Here is a 21,255-nt window from a genome sequence, read left to right as displayed (position 1 = left end):
TAATAATAATAATAATAATAATAATAATAATAATAATAATAATAATAATAATAATAATAATAATAATAATAATAATGATCATTCAACAATGATTTCTACTGGGGCTTGAAGAGTGTAAATGCAGTACCAACAGTTCACTCCCCACAACCTTCCAGATGTCCATCATGGGTTTGGTGAGTCTGCTTATATGATCCAAGATTAATTCACATAGAATAGAATAGAATAGAATAGAATAGAATAGAATAGAATAGAATAGAATAGAATAGAATAGAATAGAATAGAATTTTTTATTGGCCAAGTGTGATTGGACACAGAAGGAATTTGTCTTGGTGCATATGCTCTCAGTGTACATAAAAGAAAAGATACGTTCATCAAGAAACATAAAGTACAACACTTAATAGTAGTTATAGGGTACAAATTTAACACTTAATGATACAACACTTAATTATAGTGATAGGCTACAATTCACATTATTTAGAAGCAAAGCCAGGTTTACCATCAAGTAAATTATCACCTGCAGTTAGTCTTCCTCTGAAGTCTGCTTCTGTAACAGATTTTTTGCATACATACATTCCTCGTGTAGAATTACAAAAACGAAATGTATGACATTCTTTCAGCATTTTGTGCAGACACAAAATGGAGGAGACTATTGAGATTATGGGCATCAACTGGAATGTTTGTTTACAATGACATATAGCTGCAATTGTATTGTATAGATATTAGAGTAAATAGTAATAATGTGCCAAAACTGTGCCAAGGTTCTGAAAGTATTCATTCTTTACACTCACAAAAAAGGCTTCTGAGTCTCTATTGTAGATGAGGGCAATTAGAAATTCTTTTCAGCCTATTTGAGTTGAATGTATTATTGCGGGCAGCAATTGTGTTTATTTATTTATTTCTTTATTTAAAAGATTTATATGGCCGCCCATCTTAAAACAACTCCGGGTGGCTCACAACAACAGTAAACCAATAACTATAAAACAGCCATAAAACAGTAAAGCGATAAAACAATATTTCTTCATAACTGTGCAAACTCCCTGTCTCCTTAGGCTTTTTGATCTAAGAAAAAAAAATAAAACGTTGGAGGAAACAACAACACAACAGTTTTTTAAGTAGTTTATCAAAGAGCCTGTCAAGAACTTTCCTGAAGTTGAAGTGTCCTGCTCCAATTAAAAGCAAACAAACAAATATCGGGCATCTCGCAGTCTGAGCTTAGATTCAACCTTTGCAAAAACCAAGTAAGTTTGGATTCAAGAATTTCCTTTTCCAAAGATTTGGCATCTTAATGGTGAATATGGAAATGGCAATAACCCCACTGAAAATGGGGTTATTCCAGTGGTGGGTTTCAAATTTTTTTACTACCGGTTCTGTGGGTGTGGCTTGGTGGGTGTGGCTTGGTGGGCGTGGCAGGGGAAGGATACTCTAAAATCTCCATTCCCTCCCCACTCCAGGGAAAGGTTACTGCAAAAATCCCCATTTCCTCCTGATCAGCTGGGACTTGGGAGGCAGAGAATAGATGGGGGCAGGGCCAGTCAGAATTTTTACTATTGGTTCTCCGAACTACTCAAAATTTCCGCTACCGGTTCTCCAGAACTGGTTAGAACCTGCTGAAACCCACCTCTGGGTTATTCCCCAGGAGGAAGCCATACGTAATATGGGGATCCTCCTGGACTCACAGCTTTTACTTAAGTAGGAAGTGGTAACTGTAACTAAGAGGGCCTTATTGCCTGCACTAATTGTGACCATATATGGAGATAATTCTCTCAGCACCTCACATGTTAGCCATCTCCCATTTGCACTGTAGCAAATATTCTGAACCTGGGCCTGCCTTGAAGATCACAATGCAAGTCCAAAATTCAGCAGCACAAGTAATTTTGATGTTCTTCAGTTAATTTATATATAATCACTATTTCATGAGCTGTATAGCTGCCAGTTGCTTCTGGGTACAATTCACAATAGCAATAACACTTAGACTTATATACCGCTTCACAATGCTTTACAGCAGGGGTCTCCAACCTTGGCAACTTTAAACCTGGTGGACTTCAACTCCCAGAATTCCCCAGCCAGCTTTGCTTATTGTTATTGGCCACGCCCACCCAGTCATCTGACCACCAAGCCATGCCCACCAATTAAGCCACGCCCACAGAACCGGTAGGGAAAATTTTTAGATTTCACCCCTGGTCAACAACCACCACAGCCTCTCGCCCCAGCCCTTGATACATGTGGTCAAAGAAAAATGGACACAACCTCTTTGTTTTTTGCACAAAAACATCATGCACCACAAGTAAAAGTAGAAAAATAAGAAAAGGGAAGTCAGTACTTCATTCATTTGGATGCCATTGAGTCCTGGAAGGTCTGGCTAGCTTAACTATCAAGATCAGCATCATATAAAAAGCAACCCCATTAAAAACAGTGAACCGATCCATAATATAAATTATTATAAATAATTAAATATAAATTATAAATTCAATTGGCAATTTCAAAATCATTAAAAAAAAATCAACATCATGCACCACTAAATTCCAGCCTACCTCCCTTTTGTGTTAAATGTAATTCCTGGTCTTAACTGCTCTCCTGAAACTCAGAATGGAAGGAGCAACCAGATCTCCATGGGAAAGGAATTCCAAAATATGGAGACAACGTTTGTCAAGTGATAATCTTACATAGGTAGGTTAGATGAGAGTTTGTCCAATTCAATCGTATCGGATGGGTGAATGAATATGGGAAATGGTAGCCTCTCAGAAATGGTAGCCTCTGGGGTCAGGAAAGGTCTTAAATGTGACAACCAGAACCCTGAATTGCATCCAGAAGCTGACTGGCAACCCATGCAGCACCTGAAGTAGTATGATCACCCAAGTTACATTGGGATGTAGTACCCAGCACTGCCCAGGTTGACACATTTGGTACTAGTTGTAGCCTATATATGTTTCCCAAAGAGACCCTCACATAGACCAGTCTAAGTGGGAAGCAGTGGTGGGTTCCAAACAGTGATACCACCAGTTCGCTTTGCGCATGCGCTTTGAATTCCAGAACAGCTGAGGCATGGCAATCCACTCTGCCGCGCCTTTCAGCTGGGCTAAAAACAAAGGAATGAAGGGAAGTATAGCGCAGGGGCAGACGGGAGGGCCCAGATGAAAGTCAGAGCAAACCAGTTTGCTTTCACATCAACATTTCCGCTACCAGCTCTCCCAAACTGGGGAGAACCGGTAGCAACCCACCACTGGTGGGAAGTGACTAGGACACGAGTGATTGTGAGCAGACTCTTTAACTTTAGATAGTCAAATGAACAAAAGAACTTCAGAGGAGTATATGTAGCATTTATGCATCTTCCATAAAATGCTATAGGAACATCAGGGACAGTTTAAGATGAAACAAAAATACAAGAACTGAGCTTGTTTTACCCAAGTAAGTTACTGGAACAAGCAAATTACCAGAAACTATCAAGATACTTTATTGAAAGCAAAACTGGACCAATGCCCAGAAATTAAAGCATAACATTCTGATAGTGCAGCTAACTGCTCCCTGTTACACTGTCATTCAATATTTACCTGGATAAGCCTTGCTTTTCATAGATTTCCAACTTAATTAAAGGTTTAGGAGCAATTCAATTTTATTCCTTTGTTTTCCTGCTGAGTCCCAATCCAGAGCTCCCTCCCTTATCTCCAGTCTCTGCTTTCTCTTTTCCAGCTATTTCTTCCAGTGATCTTTTGCTAATCTCTCACATATCTTCCCTTTTAATTATGTAAGATACACTGAATCATTTTGGGGTTGAGTGGCTTCTAAATCTAAGAAATTAAGAAATCTCACAGGAAAGCTTTTCAAACACAAAAGTTAGGAGCTGGGGGAGAAAACTTCTTTTGGACATTTAATAATAATAACAACAACAACAACAACAACAACAACAATAATAATAACAACAACAACAACAACAACAACAACAACAGAGTTGGAAGGGACCTTGGAGGCCTTCTAGTCCAACCCCTGCCCAGGCAGGAAACCCTACACCATCTCAGACAGATGGTTATCCAACATTTTCTTAAAAATTTCCAGTGTTTGAGCATTCACAACTTCGCAGGCAAGTTGTTCCACTGATTAATTGTTCTAACTGTCAGGAAATTTCTCCTTAGTTCTAAGTTGCTTCTCTCCTTGATTAGTTTCCACCCATTGCTTCTTGTTCTACCCTCAGGTGCTTTGGAGAACATCCCGACTCCCTCTTCTTTGTGGCAACCCCTGAGATATTGGAACACTGCTATCATGTCTCCACTAGTCCTTCTTTTCATTAAACTAGACATACCCAGTTCCTGCAACCGTTCTTCGTATTTTTTAGCCTCCAGTCCCCTAATCATCTTTGTTGCTCTTCTCTGCACTCTTTCTAGAGTCTCAGCATCTTATTTTACATCGCAGCGACCAAAACTGAATGCATGTTCTTCCTTCTTAAGGCTAGTCCCAAATAGTTAAGCTTTTGTTCCCTACAATCAAAACAAAGGGTCCTTGGGATATTTCCCTTGTTTCTGTCTGAAATGGGCATGATTGCATTGAATTTGGAGGGGAGACCTGCTTGCTGCCATCTTTGTCTATGGTAGCAGATTCAGGAGAGTTATTCATGTACTGGATTTGCAAGGCTACCTAATTGTCAAATGATTGAGACAGTGTGCAAGATGAGTTAAAACCACACTGAAATAATACAGGGGTGGGGAAAGAAAAGAACATACAGGGAGTAGGAAATTAAAATGGTCATACCAGTGGGTTCACAACACTCCATGGCTCAGAAATGTATCTTTATGACCTTCCAAAAATACAGCTTGGTTGGAATCATGTGGATCTCAAGGGCAACGCTGCTGTACCAGAGGACAGAAGGGGGTGACAGGGAAGACACAATTCCAGAATCTCATAAAGTGATATTCTTTCAGAGCATGCTGGTCCTAATGAATGCTGATCAATATTATGGAACAGGCAGAGACAATTGGAGAGGGATGGTCCCAAAAATAACCAGCCCTTAAACCAAAAAGGACTTTAAAGATGACTATCAAAACCTTGGGATGTGGTGGCTCAGTGGCTAAGGCCCTGAGCTTGTTGATCAGAAGGTCAGCAGTTCAGTGGTTCGAATCCCTAGTGCCACGTAATGGAGTGTTCCAGCTTCTGCCAACCTAGCAGTTTGAAAGTAAAGTAAAAAATGCAAGTAGAAAAATAGGGACTACTTTGGTGAGAAGATAACAGCGTTCTGTGCACCTTAGGCATTGAGTCATGCTGGCCACATGATCATGGAGACATCTTTGGACAGCGCTGGCTCTTCAGCTTAGAAACGGAGATGAGCATCCCCCCAGTACGTACTTTAGAACTACTAGGTTGGCAGAAGCTGAGACAAGTAACGGGAGCTCATCCTGTTATGCGGCACTAGGGATTTGAACTGCTGAACTGCCATCCTTTTGATTGACAAGCTCAGCATTTTAGCCACTGAGCCACCACGTCCCCTTGGGGTGATAGAGTGAGCCAATAAAATCTTTTAAATCAAAGCAATTGTTCAACGTTCTGAAAAGTCCAACTCTAAAACTCCTGTAAGACCTCCAATAATTAGGATAGAAACAGAAATATCCTTACATTGAGGGGGGAGAGGAGCAGAAGGAGGAAAGGCAATTTCTGCTCTACCAGATTAGGAAAAAAAGGTTAAGAATTCAAAAGAAAATCTTAACACAGAACTAAAATGACTTTTTGGTTTACATATACCACCATCATAGGAGCAGATGTGTGTCCCCTGTAGCTTGCCTTTGCCAAATCAACTCATAACTGCCAAGGGATACATTAAAGTTATCCTGTTCAAACTGAATTTACTCAAAACTAAAATAGATTTTGTGGCTGTACATTGTGCTCTCTGGTGCTTGATTGTGGTATATTAGTGTCAGATCTTGTGAGCTAGATAACCGGGGTAGCTCAACTGTAGCTTTTAGGGAAATCAAACAGCAGAGGCATTTGTGAGAGAGAGAGGGAGTTTGCATTTGGGTTGTACATCACTTTGTTATATGAACATAACATTTTTAAGAATGGCAAAATGCCAAGGAATTGGTTTTTATTAAAACTCCGGATAATTGCCTAATGCTGGCATTGGTTTCATGATACCACAGATTGGTAGTCTTGTCACTGTTTTTAAAGTCAGGGTCGTATCAGGCTTGCAGTCTACCTAAAGTGTTTGATGCATGAACATTCACAGCTTTTATTCAGCATTTGGACCGGCTTGATTTTTGCCTTTTGCAGTAGACTACCAAATGTCCCCAAGACATTTAAAAAATATTGAATTATAACTCCATGTGCTGCAATTAAGTCCCTTTTATTCTCAACTGCACCAAAGTAATGTCTATTTTTCTCTATTTTTCCCATTCTCAATTGCTTGGTATGAGAAGGAAGCCCATGCTAATACTTAGAAGTTAATTTTCACCCTTATTGCCTCTTGCTTATGCAGTTAATACAAACACTCATTTTGTTCCCTTGAATGACATTCTTCCTTAGACCAAGACAGACAAATGGATACGTACGCAGGAGCATGCACACACACACACACACACAAATTGAACACTGCAGATGAAATTGGGCATCAGAGATAAAGTCTGGATTTCTTAACTATCGTCCCTGATTGCCCTGTGGTTGAAGAGAAGTGGCCAATTTGAAGTATGAATACAGGCGGGGGCTACATAAATCATGGACTGTATTCAGTGTATGGAAAAGAAGAATCATTTGGAAAGGGTAAAAATGCAATCATCTGCTTTTTACAGTGAGAGGAAAATGCTGCTATAGATTGGAATATGAATGTATATATATATATATATATATATTAGTGTGCCTTGGATTTCCTTGTTCTTTTTTTTAATTGGGCTGGAAGGGGTTACTTCATTATGCAGCAAATTAGAAAATTCATAATTTATCATTGCACCCAGTCGAAATGCCACCCAACTGAGTCGCACCCCTGTGAAAACCATCACATAGTAACAAACTGTCAAAGTCTGCTGCAGCCGACGGGCAAAATTAATATGCAAATGTATGCAAGAAATTAAAAAGCAGAATTACCCAGGCAAATGAGGTAGCTATACTTGAATTGTTAGAATTATGAATAATTACTGCGAATTTTCTGCTCCTAATATAACTTGTTTTTTGATAAACAAAGACTTAATTATCGAGATGCGCTGGAGAATTTCCGTGGCACTCATTAATCTTGCAAAAAAAGAAAAAAAGAAAAAGAAAAAACAACAAGTCCCTGGTGCCCAAACTGTAATGAAGAGCGCGTGCCCTGAATCTTCAGAAAGATCAGAGGCACCAAGACGCCAGGACTAGGGGGGAAATAGACAGTGCCAGTGTCCCCTCCTGTACCCTGGAGTGTCATAATATCTTCTACCAACTATCAAAGGGACTTATTTATGCCAGCAACCGATCCATAAGTCCAATTAAGCAGGGGTGAAACGATCGGTTGATGTGCTAGGAAAATGCCATCTAGTGGTGGCTCTATTTGATCCCAGGGATACCAACTTGACAAAGGGGGGGAGGGGGTCTGCCGTATGCAGTTAATGGATGCTGCATGACAGACCATAATACCCAAGAGAGACAATCTTTTAGGGTCCGTCTCAATGGTCCTCCATTAATCTTGGTTCTGCAGTGCTCTGGTGTCCATGGGAACAAGGGCATTATCATAAGCACTGATTTTAACATTTCCCATTAGGGAACGCAGTGCAGGCAGGAGAGGCTTGGGGTGGTAAAGCTGGAAAGAGAAAGAGCATTATTATCTTGCATTATACGAAAGCCAGCTTCACCCTAGAATCAGTGATATATATACATTTCTTCTTTGCTCCACCTCCACCCCTCCAAAATATCACTCAGAAGAACAACAAATGAGCATATCCTGCTAAGTGTGTCACAGAGGGGGCTGATTGTTCATTTCCTCTGTGTGTGTTTTTTTAACAGAGAGAGCAACTGCCTGGCCTTTGAGGATTGTGATAATTCACCACAAGAAAGCAAACAGGAAAATAACCCCATGTACTCTCTCTGTACAGACCAAATCAAACCTGCTGTGAGCTTATTATTACTTAAAAACTGGCATTTAAGTCAAAATGACGGACGCACTGTCATTATCCCTATTTGCTTCCATGATAAAGCCGAGCAGATGAGAAAGAAAAATTGCAAAAATATCTTCAAGTGCTTCGGAGGTTACTTCAAGGAGCTCAAGGCAACCTATGTTTTCCAACGCATCCTCTCTGAATCCAAGTCTCCAAATTTCCTGATGCCTGGACAGGACCATTTGGCCACACAGACAAATTGTCATCTTTTAAATCAGGGAATTAGTCTCTCCTTCCTTCTTCCTCATTTTAGACATGAGACTGCAATTCTTTCTCTCCCACCCACCTACCTCCTACCTTCACTAAGCCTATATATATATATATACATATACATACGTACGTATATATATATATATATATATATATCCCTACATGCTTAGAAATGCAGGATACTTAGGAAAATGTGCAAGATGAGCAGTAGATAAATTTGATAAATAAATAAAATGAATAAATGGGGGGGGGGAGTGACACAGGGAAGGTAGAAGCTGTGGGCAAAGGGCTGGCTTTTTCAGATTTCTCTTTTCCAGATTTTAATACGGAAGAGAGTTGGATTTGCTCTCCCTCCCAAAACCTTACTCAGTGCAGGATTACTCAGAAGTAAGTTCCACCGAGTTCAATAGCATGGCATTCACTTTCTGCAAGATTAATTCATGCCACCGGCATCGCATGATAAGCCGAGACAAATGTTTTTCGTGAACTCTTAAGAACGATTGGGGAAGCTCATCTAATGATTGCATTTGTTTCTTTAAAAAATACTGTTCAGAGAATTCAGAAAATACGTCTCCATTTCCATTTTTATTTCTAAGGGATAAAACATACAAGATCACATTTCTCAGCCAAAGCGCTGTCTCGTGATACAGGGGTGGGGAACAGTATGGAAATGGGTAAGAAAAGTAAGATTTTTTTGTTTGGTTTCTTTCTTTTAATAAGACTTTAACAAAATGTGTGCATTTCTGCACAAATGGGACAGAAATAAATTGTAATATATTTCTAAAAAAATGAATTTTGTGGGCAGAGGGAGGAGGGGATTCAACTCCATTGAAACACTGAGCTTTTAATGCTTAGCTCTTAGACTGTCTTGAATCCTAATTTATTCAACTATATTTGCAGTGCTGAAATCAAGCTTTTTTTTTAAAGAAAAAATAAGGCTTTCCATCTTAATAATTACTTGCAGAAAGCATACTGTGGTCTGCTCTATGCTGAGAACAGCTGTATCTGTTGCCTTTTGCCAGGGCAGATAGATAAGAATTTTGCTGGGTTCATTTTTTTTAACAAGAACCTGGCAACATTTTAAAATATCTTCATAAAGGGGACAGAAAGAAATTAAGATAAGTTCTCAAAACTTTGTGGATGAAGGCAAAATTGACAGTTGCATTTGATCTCTAGATAGGGATCTTTTTCTAAAACAATACATATATTCATGTACTTCATTAGGTAAATCAATCACTTGGGTGGTGTTTTTTTTAATGTTGTGTATTGGCAACTTTGCATTCTGCTCTTCAATCCCAAAGAGTTTCTCAAGCAGCTAACTGTTAAAAAGAAAATAGCAAATCATAAATAATACTAGTATGCACTCCATATTTCTTCTGTCAGTGAAAAGAGCAGAACATAATAGAGTACATGTCAAAACCACTTGGGTGGTTTATTAATCTCATCAGATTTTACAATACATTTCTTCTTTGGGTACATTACCCCCTTCAAAAAAAAACCCACTTTTAATAGCATATATTACTTTAAAAATAATTGTTCGGTATAGTAAAGGTGACACAAATAATTAAAATCTATGACAATCTATGCATAACCTGTGATTTAAAATATTTACTTTCAACTACTGCACTGAAGAATAGGGAAGTGCAAAGCTTCAAAAGAGGGCATCAGTTTGATGACGCTTTGATCAAATCATTCATTCAAGCAGATTTTGCACTGAAGCGGATACTCTTGCTTGGAAGTACCACCCCGAATCAGGTGGCTTTGAAGCACTTTGTAATCTTCGAAGCATCTTGCAGATTTGAAGGATTTATATTGCTTCTAGAGTTGCTTCGGACAATATATAATGCTGCAACTTAGATTTCATATAAAAGGATGCAGGGTGAGAGGTATTGATTGACGTGAATACCCAGCTAATCAGTTTAATTCTCATTAAATGTTTTTTTTCCCTAGCCGAGTTCTTTTGGAGTGACAAGGCTAACCTTGCTTTCAGTTACCTTCATCTTCTCAGTTTGAAACCTCTTAAATCTACTATTGCAAACTTTAACCTTGCTCTCTCTTAAGCTAATGGGATCTTACGTGTTTGTGATGTTCCTTCAACATATCTGGGGGCTCAGCTGAGCATTCAGCATTAAATATGGGCTTGAGGCTGACCTTACCTATTTTTTAAAAAACTGTGCATTGATTTTTGAAATGAAATCAAAGAGAAGGAAAAAAGAGGAAAGGAAAAAAGATTTTTTTTTAAAAAAAAAATGGAAAAGAGGTTTACAGGCATCATAACATTTGCAGTAGAGCTTCAAAATAGCCGGCATCTTTCTTTGTGGCTTGGCTCTATTAGTAGCACTGTATCTCACAGAGGCATCCTGCTGCTCCTGTTCCTGCTACTTCTGCCAGCTTGCTAACATCAAACGTTGCCAGTTAAGTCAGAACTCCCACAGAACTTGGGTCCTGCCAGTAGTGAAGGGTTCTTTTGTAGGAAGGGCCGGTGCCAACTAGCTATGCCAATATCCCTGGCCTCTTAGAAATATTAATGATCAGAGGCAAAAAAAAAAAACCAAAAACCATAATTGGCCATTTGTTATGGTTCAGGGCATACCAGAAAAGCAAATGGAAAGTTAAAGATTCCTTCCTTCCTTCCTTCCTTCCTTCCTTCCTTCCTTCCTTCCTTCCTTCCTTCCTTCTTTCCTTCCTTCCATTGCAGTAACACACTTTCTCTGCAGGTTCAGCACACTTTTCTATAGGCTGTTCATTAGCTTAGAAACTGCGCTTTGCTTTCTTCTTCCCTGTTCTCTCTGCCCTAAAATGTATATATAGGTATATATGTACTACATATGTAAAACCCTTGAAATGATTAAACTGAAAATTAACAGGTAAGCAGCCTATAGAGAGTCTGCCAATCATATTATTTTCATTCCGTTCTGCCAGAAAATAAAATTGCTTCTGACATTTTGAAGGTTCCCCATTATAGTCTATGGTTGATTTTTTTTTTCAAATCAAATCTTGAATATATTCTAAGTCAGATAGCCCTCAGTATCTTAAACCTGTGATCTGAAATAAATTACATTTAGTTTTGCCAACTGAATAATTCTTTTAAAATGTGCTTGTCTTGCTAATTTGAAATTCTCTTGGGGAAAATAGTACACTCTGAAAAGTTAAACCAAATATATATTAGTTTGTACACTTTGCAATTTCACTTCTTTTTTTTCCCCCAGTCTTTCCTTTTCTGGAAGATACTTGGAATTGAGTAGCATGTACATTTAAAAATTATCATTGGTCAGTCAGCCAGATGGTCAGACTAGATCTGGTTTTTTTATCCACCTTGAGTCCTTCCCAAAGACCTGAGATAGGCAGATGTCGTTTCATAGTCTTAAAGTTATTTAGCAGGATGTAAGTTGCTCCAAGTAAAGTTGCCTTGGAAATTAACTGATAGTGATTGTGTCAATGCTGATAAGGTTCAACTGGTGCTCCAGATGTTTTGGTTTGCACCCATGAGACCTATCAGTGCTATCCTTGCTTTCTTTTGACACCATCATTCTACTTCTATTTGCAGGTCCTTGAATTTTGTGATTTTCTCCAGTTCTTTCTTTTCTACTTTGTTGTCTCCAGGTACTGCCACCACCACACTTTTATGTCTTTCTTGCCAACAGTTGTTAAGTCTGGGCTATTGTGTGACAGATGCCTGTCTGTTTGAATTCTAAAGTCCAAGAGCACTTTGGCTTTTTCATTTTCTGTTATTTTGTCTATTTCATGGTCCCACGGATTCTTCTTGCAGGAAAACGGAATTTCTTGCAGATATTTCAGTGCACCATTGTTGCTACTTTGTCATGCATTGTTTGTAATCAATTTATGTGATCTTCTTGCAGCACCTAACCAGGTGGTCCATGGTTTCTTCAGCTTTTGTTCAGAGATGACATTTGCTGTCTGTTGCTGTCTTCTCAACATCGGCTTTCTTTGCACTTGTTCTTAAGGCTTGGTCTTCTGTAGCCAGAATTAGCCCCTCTATCTCTTTCTTCAACTTTCCTGCTCTTAGTCATTCCCAGGTCCTGTTATTATCTGCTTTTCCTGCTTTTTTAATGCACTGACCACATAATACTTCGCATTGTCATGTCTGTTTTCTGTTCTTCATTTGATCTTTCTTGTAGACCAGTTTGGTCAGTACACCTTGGTATATGAGTTTCAATACATCTTCTTCACTGTCCTTCAGATATTCTTCTAGTGTCCCTTTTTTCAACTTTCTGGCATATTTGCAAGCCCACTATGCTCCTTGCTAAGTACAGTCTATTATTATTGTGTGAATGAAGAGCATGATTCATTGCCATTATTTTTCTGATTTTCCTATGCAGGACCTTTAGTTCTACATGAGTTCAGTTCATTCTTCCAGTTGTGTATCTAATGGCTGGAATTCTCCAGGGGTTAATTGCCTTGATGGTATTTCCTCCACTGACTTTGGACTTTGAGATCTTCTTCACTCTGTTGATGTATTCAGTACTAAATTTCATTTTGACTTCAGTGAGCTTGATGTTGTCTGCTTGAAGGATACCCAGATATTTGGGGTGATTGTCTTCATTCAGAGAGTTGATGTTATTTCCATGGGTCATCTTGATTCCTTCATTTTTTCATATTTTTCCTCTGTTGATGGTGAGGGTGGCACATTTGTCCAGTCCAAACTCCATTATTATTATTCATTTCTCTTTTTGAGACACATCAAATGGAAACCTTGAAGAAATGACCCGGGAGATTACAAAAAGTTCAAAACAAATCAGAAGGTCTTGGCCCAGCATTCAAATATAATTAAATCATACAAACTTCCTAAAAAGTCTTTTGCTGCAGCATTACTTCAAGGCTCAGCCAAAGATCCTAAAGAATGGAGGAATCATTTAATTCAGCACCAAAGGAAAGGCAATACCCCCAAAAAAAGAGAGCAGAAGGTTTAAAGTGCACCAATGCTAATGTGTCTGAGCACTTGCTATTCTTGAAATAATTAATTTAAATCTCGGAACAGTACATCCAGCTATAGTGAGGGAGGTTGGGACCTGTGCAGCTGCTTCCTCGCCTACGGGCTGTATTGGTGGGCCAGCTCAAGGCTCCAGGTTCTCCTTTATTATAGTTCTTTGTCTTTCAGCCAACCTGAACAGCCCTTCAAATGTACTGTCCTCTAATGGTCCTAATGCACTGTCCTGCCCTGTACATCTACTAACACACTAGAATCAAGGACCCATTTGAGGCCTGCTGTTTACCTAGGGTAATGGTGCACCTGCCCTTCTGTCCCCTGGAGATTTCGCTGCATCAGCATCAGTGCGCAATATTTTTGGCTCCAAGGGCTGCATGGATTCTGGGTCATTGCTTGAGGAGATTCGGACACATGTGCACCTACAGTATTTGCACATTATTTATTTGATTTATGCACATTCGTATCATTCTCTCTTCTCTCCCTCTTTCTCTCTCTCTCTCATACACACATACGCACACAAACACACAAATAATCTACAGTGAAGCTGGAGAGGGGAAAGCAAATTGTTTTCTCTCCTCATCTCCACTGTAGATCACTGACTTCTTGCAAGCATTAGAAGAGAGAAAACGGAGTGGTCCCTGCCAGCCAAATTTGGGTTTGCTGCACAGTGGCAAAAGTAGCCAGGACTCTGCAGGACTTTGCAGGATATACTGTTAATTTTATTTTATATATATATGTATGTATGTATGTATGTATGTATGTATGTATGTATGTATGTATGTATATGCCACCCATCTCTCCTGTAAGGTGACTCAATGTATATTGCCATTAAGACATCGACCAAATTTCAGGAAACACTGCATTTTTAAAAAGCCATTCCCCTAAATCAGGCAGGTCAAATTTGATTTCATTGAGGGCCACATCAAAGTTGTGTTTGACCTCGGGGGTTAGGGTGGACCTGGCTAGTGTAGGTCTGGCCAGCTAGACATCACTCATGTCAGGGGTGCCTATGGTGGCCCAAGTACTCTGCCAGCAAAAATGGGCTCCCAGGCGCCGTTTTTGGCTGCAACACCTCCTGCGACCCTCTGCCAGCAAAAATGGAGCTCGGGAGGCACCACGGGCCAGTCCTTGGCTCTTTCCTGGGTGGCCCTGCATGCCACATCTAAGCACCCATGGGCCGGAAACGGCCCACAGGCCTTGAGTTTTACACCCCTGCCCTAAATCTTTCCAAAGGGTCAACTAGGAATAGAGTTATACCTGAAAGAATAAGCAAAAAAAAAAGTGATTAATATTAATAAGTGTCTGAAAAATGTAAAACCACTGAAAGTTGCGTGTTGCTGCTGTTGTTTCATTTTTATTCAAGGAATGGTGCAGTGAAGATTTACAAGCACCTGTCAGATGTTCCAGTCATTTTATTATATCTTTTTTTCTGACTTACTATGAAATGCCTCTCTTATTAATGGCCACTACTTTTCCTGTATCTGTTTCATGTATAATCAGTATTTACATATCTGTTTATACAAAAGGACGGTCAGCTGTTAGGAGGGTTGCCAATGGCCCAGGTTTAGAAAAAAGGAAAAGAAAGAAAACTCTTGGCAAGTTGGTAGAAATTTTGTTGGTGAATCTAGAAATAAGGAGAAATGTGTTATTTTTCCCTCTCCCAATTCCACTGCTTTTGGGGGAATTGTTCCTTTAAGACTAGAGTAGATAAAGTACATCCTAAATATAATATGTAGATTTGAGAGCCACCTGACTGAAAGAGTCAGTGCCACATAGTATTCTTTTATTTTACTGGATTTAAAAAATGGTTTGTTTCCTAGCTTCCAGAAAGGCAAGTGATTCCAGATTGCTTTACGTTCTGCGACAAATAATTGTACTGTCTCCCAGCAGAGTAGAATTACAGAAAAGAAGCATTTTCCCCTGTCCTTTAACTTTTAACTCAAAGTAATTCAAAGTACTGTATAGGTATCTTAGAATGTTACGACAGAAGTTTAACATATATTTAGCATCCATGCACGTCTCTGAATTGCTAAATCCTAGAACTCCTCCCATCTATTTAACTTTATTAAAAAATTGATAGTCTTAGACCAGAGACCAGCACAAATAAAAACACTCAGTAAATGTACAATTAAAATTCTAGTATAAAATAATAAATAACAACTAAAATCTATAATAAAATCCAGTCTGTCAGTTATACATGGTCTAACTATACTAAAATTACAATCCATAAACTGTGTGGCGCGTTGTAGGTTCAACGCTAAAAGGGAAAAGGCAAAGGGTTTGCCACATTTGTTATATAACATAACTAGGGTGGAGAAGAAACGTGTTTGCAACGAATCCCCAGTTCTACTGCACAAAATCTGGCCACCTGTGCTGTAGTTATGGACTGTTCATCCTTAAGCAGCCACTGAAGATAGGTATCTAACTAGCTTACAAAACTTAATGTTAGTTTTCTGCCTTTTTCAGTCAAATGAAACTGACAGTTGCCTGGCTCCAACTGATGATTCTGACATAAGTTTTAAAAAATCTTCTATCTAGCTGCATAGCCCAGGGCTGTCAAACTCAAGGCCCACGGGCCAGATCGGCCTGCAGGGTACTTAGATCTGGCCCACAGGGCCATTCTGGAAATGGTGAAGGACTAGCCCACGGTGCCTCTGCTACCAAACACGGCCCTCCCGAGCTCTGTTTTTGGCTGTGATGGCCTCCTGCAGTGCTCTGCCAGCAAAAACGAAGCTTGGGAGTACTGCATGCGGCCCTCCCAAGCTCCGTTTTCAATGGCAGAGCACTGCAGGAGGCCGTCGCAACCAAAAATGGAGCCTAGGAGGAGTGCCCCCAACACAACTAACATTGAGATGGCCACACCCACCCCAGCCACACCCACCTGTCCCCTGAAGTCAAACATAATCCTGATCTTCGGACCTTCCGTCATGAGCTAAAAACATATTTATTCATACAAGCGGGACTGGCATAATAGCTTAATTTTAAATTGGGGTTTATTAATACTTTTAAATATTTAAAATTTTAATTTTAATTATCAGCCGTTTTCGTAATTTGCTAGGTTTTAATTTGTTTTAACTGTATATATTTTGTATTTTATTTCTGGCTGTACACCGCCCTGAGTCCTTCGGGAGAAGGGCGGTATAAAAATTTAATTAATAAATAAAATAAAATGAAATCGAGTTTGACACCCCTGGCATAGCCTCATTGTGCAGTCTGCACTGATTAATGATTTGCCCCATGGTGTATTTTCCTCAAGAAGGGAATCTTCTTCCTTCTTCCACCACTTACAAATTAACAAGCCTTCAGCAATACAAACACTGCCCGATCCATTCTAGTTCTGGTTCTCTGGATTAAAAACAATAGTCCATCTTCAACAACCACTAAGACTTTTTAGCTCCCAGCCTCACCTCCACTCCCAACCTTTTCTTTACCATCAGCCTTCAGGGTATTTTAAGCCTCACCTTCTATATCTGCTGCTCCTTCTTTTCCAATAAGTATGGCTTCCTGAGAGAATTTAAACCTTTTTAAAAAAGTATTAGTATTATTATTATTCTAAGCTTCTTATCTGCAAAATTTAGCACAGAGTTTCTTGGATATCTGCATGGATATATGACAAAAGAGGGAGAGTGAGCAGTCTCTTGTGCAAAATGTATATGTGCACTTGTTTTTAGGTTTTCAAGATCTCTACAGTATTTTTTGAGGATTGGGAATCAACCTGAAAGCAATCCCAAATGTGCTTTTTCCTGAGGCCACTGGATTTTGTTTTTTCCTGAAGATGTTTCGCTTCTCATTCAAGAAGTTTCTTCAGTTCTGAGAACTGAACAGAGCTGAGAATTGAAGAAGCTTCTTGGATGAGAAGTGAAATGTCTTCAAGAAAAAGACAAAGAAAGTCCAGTGGCCTCATAAAAAAGCACCTTTGGGGCAACCAGGACCTGGATGACTGAGAATTTCCATAGACATTCAACCTGAAAAGCATTTTAAAAGTAAAGATTTCAGGACAAGCAATCTAACTTGATTAAAGGCATTTGATGATGTTCAAGTTTTAAACTTCCCGTGTCAGTTTTTGAGGGAAAAGTTCTAAAATACAAAATTCAATTCTAACTTGAAGAGACAAAAGAAATGAGTTGCCATGATTTACAAAAAGATGTAAAAGATCTACATTTCAGTTTACTGTGCTTGGGGCAGGAAAGCCAGTTGTCAAAAGCTACATTTAATATATGAACCCAGCCTTTGTGGTTTATACACCTTATTCACCTTATACACCATTTTTCGTAACAGTGAGATGAATGCAGATTGGGTTCACAGTTTGTAAACTTTGGTTTATGGCTTAACATACAGGAATGGCATAAGGTATATAAACCACAAAGGCTGGGTTCATATATTAAATGTAGCTTTTGACAACTGGCTTTCCTGCCCCAAGCACAGTAAATTGAAATGTATATCTTTTTTCAATCGGTATGAGCACTAGTCATACTTTTTTTTTTAATTTGAATTTATATCCCGCCCTTCTCCGAAGACTCAGGGCGGCTTACATTGTGTTAAGCAATAGTCTTCATCCATTTGTATATTATATACAAAGTCAACTTTTATTGCCCCCAACAATCTGGGTCCTCATTTTACCTACCTTATAAAGGATGGAAGGCTGAGTCAACCTTGGGCCTGGTGGGACTTGAACTTGCAGTAATTGCAATCAGCTGTGTTAATAATAGACAGACTTAGTCTGCTGAGCCACCAGAGGCCCTTAAAACTGATTAAGAAACATGGGAATTGGTGTCAAACATGTGAAGGACATCCCTTTGAAGTATCAGATGAGCAGACTTCAGTGTTACAAATCTCCCTTCCTTCCTTCCTTCCTTCCTTCCTTCCTTCCTTCCTTCCTTCCTTCCTTCCTTCTTTCAACATCTTACATTCAGTGTGATTCCACAACTCTAATATAGGAGTTGAGGAATCACAACTGGATGTACAGAATCCAGAAATGTTTTTGCACTAGAACTGAAGGAAAAGTTCAATATCATCAGGGATGAATATTTTTTTTTGTAATTGGTAAGCAAATGGTAATCAAAAATCTTTATCATTCTCCTGCAAATCTCACAAACCAATTATAAGTTGCAAACATATGCAGTCCTAGTGATTACAGCGAACAACAACTACGCATCTGGCAGCAGTGAAGCCTCTATCCCTGCATACAACTCCATTCTTGACACCAAAGTACTTAGCTGGATCATTCCTAGTGTGATGATTTCAGGAGGGGGAGTTGGCAGGGGAGGGGAGAGCTCTCAGAAGTGGCTTCTTTGTTGTCACATTTTTTCATTGTATTGAATATTATATTATTCTGTTGGCATAGACTGAAAACTGTATTTTTGACGCCCTTCCTACCTTATTCTCACGTCTGAAATGGCATTACCTTGTCATGCACATACATTGATCTTGCCTGACTGTCACCCTCCCCTTTCATTATTTAGGGTTATTACTTTTTGTTATTATTTTCCATTCAAATCCATAATTACTCTTAACTTTCAAGTTTATTTTTAATCTCTTTGTTCATGGATTTAGGCTCTTGTATTCTCCCCACCCCCAGCCTTGATGAAGGCATGTACAGACATAATCATGTGCAATATTGTTCAATTAGTCACTCATTTATGACTATTTTTTTCTTTGAACCTCTTAATGCATGTGAATGTAACAAAATGTTTTCAATTTTTTTAAAAAAGAAAAAAAAGGAGGTTTCTAACAATTTCTTACTTTGTTTTTCCCCAAATGATATTTGCTGCTTTTTTTTGTTAGAAAAGAAATCTTAATTGCCAGCCAAGGGAGAGAAGAGGAATGAAATATGGCACAATTTTACTGATATGGCTTACGACACATTTTGGGTTAGAAAGGAGAAGGACCCAAGACTAGCAACCTGGCTTGTGATAATGGCCTCCATGACCTAGTTACTGGGGAGACAACCAGAAAGATTGTGTTAGGATAATAATCAATTCTACTCTTCCAATGGTCACCATTGAACATGTGGTTAAGTGCCAAAGTTGATTGAGTATCCTAAGTCATCAAGCCCAATGATCCATTGTTTCCTATTTAACAATGATCCCAGACCACTATTTACTCAGTGTCCCTGTGATCTGTTGAGGCAGAGAATACAGAAAGTGGGGGGGGGGGAGAAGAAAAACAGGTTAGAAACCTGTTGTGTTTTATTATAATCAAGAAGAGGGCCGTGAAAATATTTGCAGATCCCTCGCATCCTGGACATAAACTGTTTCAACTCCTACCCTCAAAACGACGCTATAGAGCACTGCACACCAGAACAACTAGACACAAGAACAGTTTTTTCCCAAAGGCCATCACTCTGCTAAACAAATAATCCCCTCAACACTGTCAGACTATTTACTGAATCTGCACTACTATTAATCTTCTCATAGTTCCCATCATCAATCTCTTTCCACTTATGACTGTATGACTATAACTTGTTGCTGGCAATCCTTATGATTTATATTGATATATTGATCATCAATTGTGTTGTAAATGTTGTACCTTGATGAACGTATCTTTTCTTTTATGTACACTGAGAGCATATGCACCAAGACAAATTCCTTGTGTGTCCAATCACACTTGGCCAATAAAATTCTATTCTATTCTATTCTAAATTAAACCACACAAAAAATGAAACGGAAAAAGTCCTGGAAGACAAAAGTCCTGGGGGGGGGGTGTAGATATGATTTTATTTATTTCTTTGTTTAATTGTCATCATTTCTGCAGATGAAGATCAAACAAAATATGTGGTCTCGGGTAGCAAAAGCTTCCTGGAAAATATCTGTCTTCAGCCTTTTCCAGAGACAAAAGGGCCTCCAATTGGAAGCAGTTCCAAAGGGTCAGCCCCATCATGGAATAAACAAACTTCTGGGCTTCAGTCCCTATAATTCCTAAAAATAGGGGAAGACTGGCTGATTCTCTCAGCATGTTCAAACCTCCTTGATGTACAAATAGTAGCTCTAACTTGCTAATGTTTAATTTAAAGCCGTTCTCTCCCATCTGGACCTATATAGTCTCTAAGCAGTAGAACAGGACTTTGACAGCATCTCCCCGCTGGCCTGCAGTTGTGCTATAGGGTATCATCAGGACATCATCAGGACATTTATGGTACTGAACTCCAAACCATTGGATGACCTCCATCAGTAGTTTCATGTACCTGTTAAATAGTAAGGAGAAAGCAACTATGATGTATACATCTCCAATCCTCACCTGGCTACTACTGGCTGGAATTGTAGTAAGGAAAGGAACTGCTGCAGAACTATACCTCCAATCCCCAGTTGATACAGGAGGTCCAAAAGATTACTATGGTTGATAATATCAAAGGCCACTGAAAGGTCCAAAAAGACTAGGACAGGCACACTATCTCTACCAAGTTCTCAACATAAATCATAAATCAAACATAAATCAAAATGACCAATCCCATCTCTGTGCCACATCTGAATCCTGACAGACATGGGTGTAGACCAGGGGTCTCCAATCTTGGCAACTTTAAGACTTGTGGACTTCAACTCCCAGAGTTCCTCTGCCAGCTTTGGAGACCTCTGGTCTAGATAGTTTGCTTCATCTACAGCACTCCTGCAGCAGTATCTTCATAACCGTCTTCCCAATGAGAAGATTTAGAATTAGTTTTAACTAATCCCTCTGTATCTAGAAAGAGCACTTACCAAAGCTCCTCCATCAACTTTATCTATTTCAACAATAATAATTTGAGATCATATTATTGCTGCAACCAATGAACAGATGATGGCCAGAAATCTTTGTCAATCTCCTAAAATTGTATATTACATATAGAAATACCAAGGAACCATGATTGTGTATAATGGTGACATTTTTTCCACATGTGAAGCAGCTCAGAATAAATCACTTGTGCAAGCACAAGGAATTTAAACAGCTTATATTCTCCCTGGAGAAATTCAAGCCATCAAACAAACAGATAAAGCTTTGCAACATTGCTTGCACTTCCGGTACTTGGTG

This window comes from Ahaetulla prasina, chromosome 1 (genome assembly GCF_028640845.1).
Source record: "Ahaetulla prasina isolate Xishuangbanna chromosome 1, ASM2864084v1, whole genome shotgun sequence".
Taxonomy (NCBI): domain Eukaryota; kingdom Metazoa; phylum Chordata; class Lepidosauria; order Squamata; family Colubridae; genus Ahaetulla; species Ahaetulla prasina.
The sequence above is the reverse complement of the archived record's forward strand: the minus strand, read 5'-3'. Positions refer to the sequence as shown.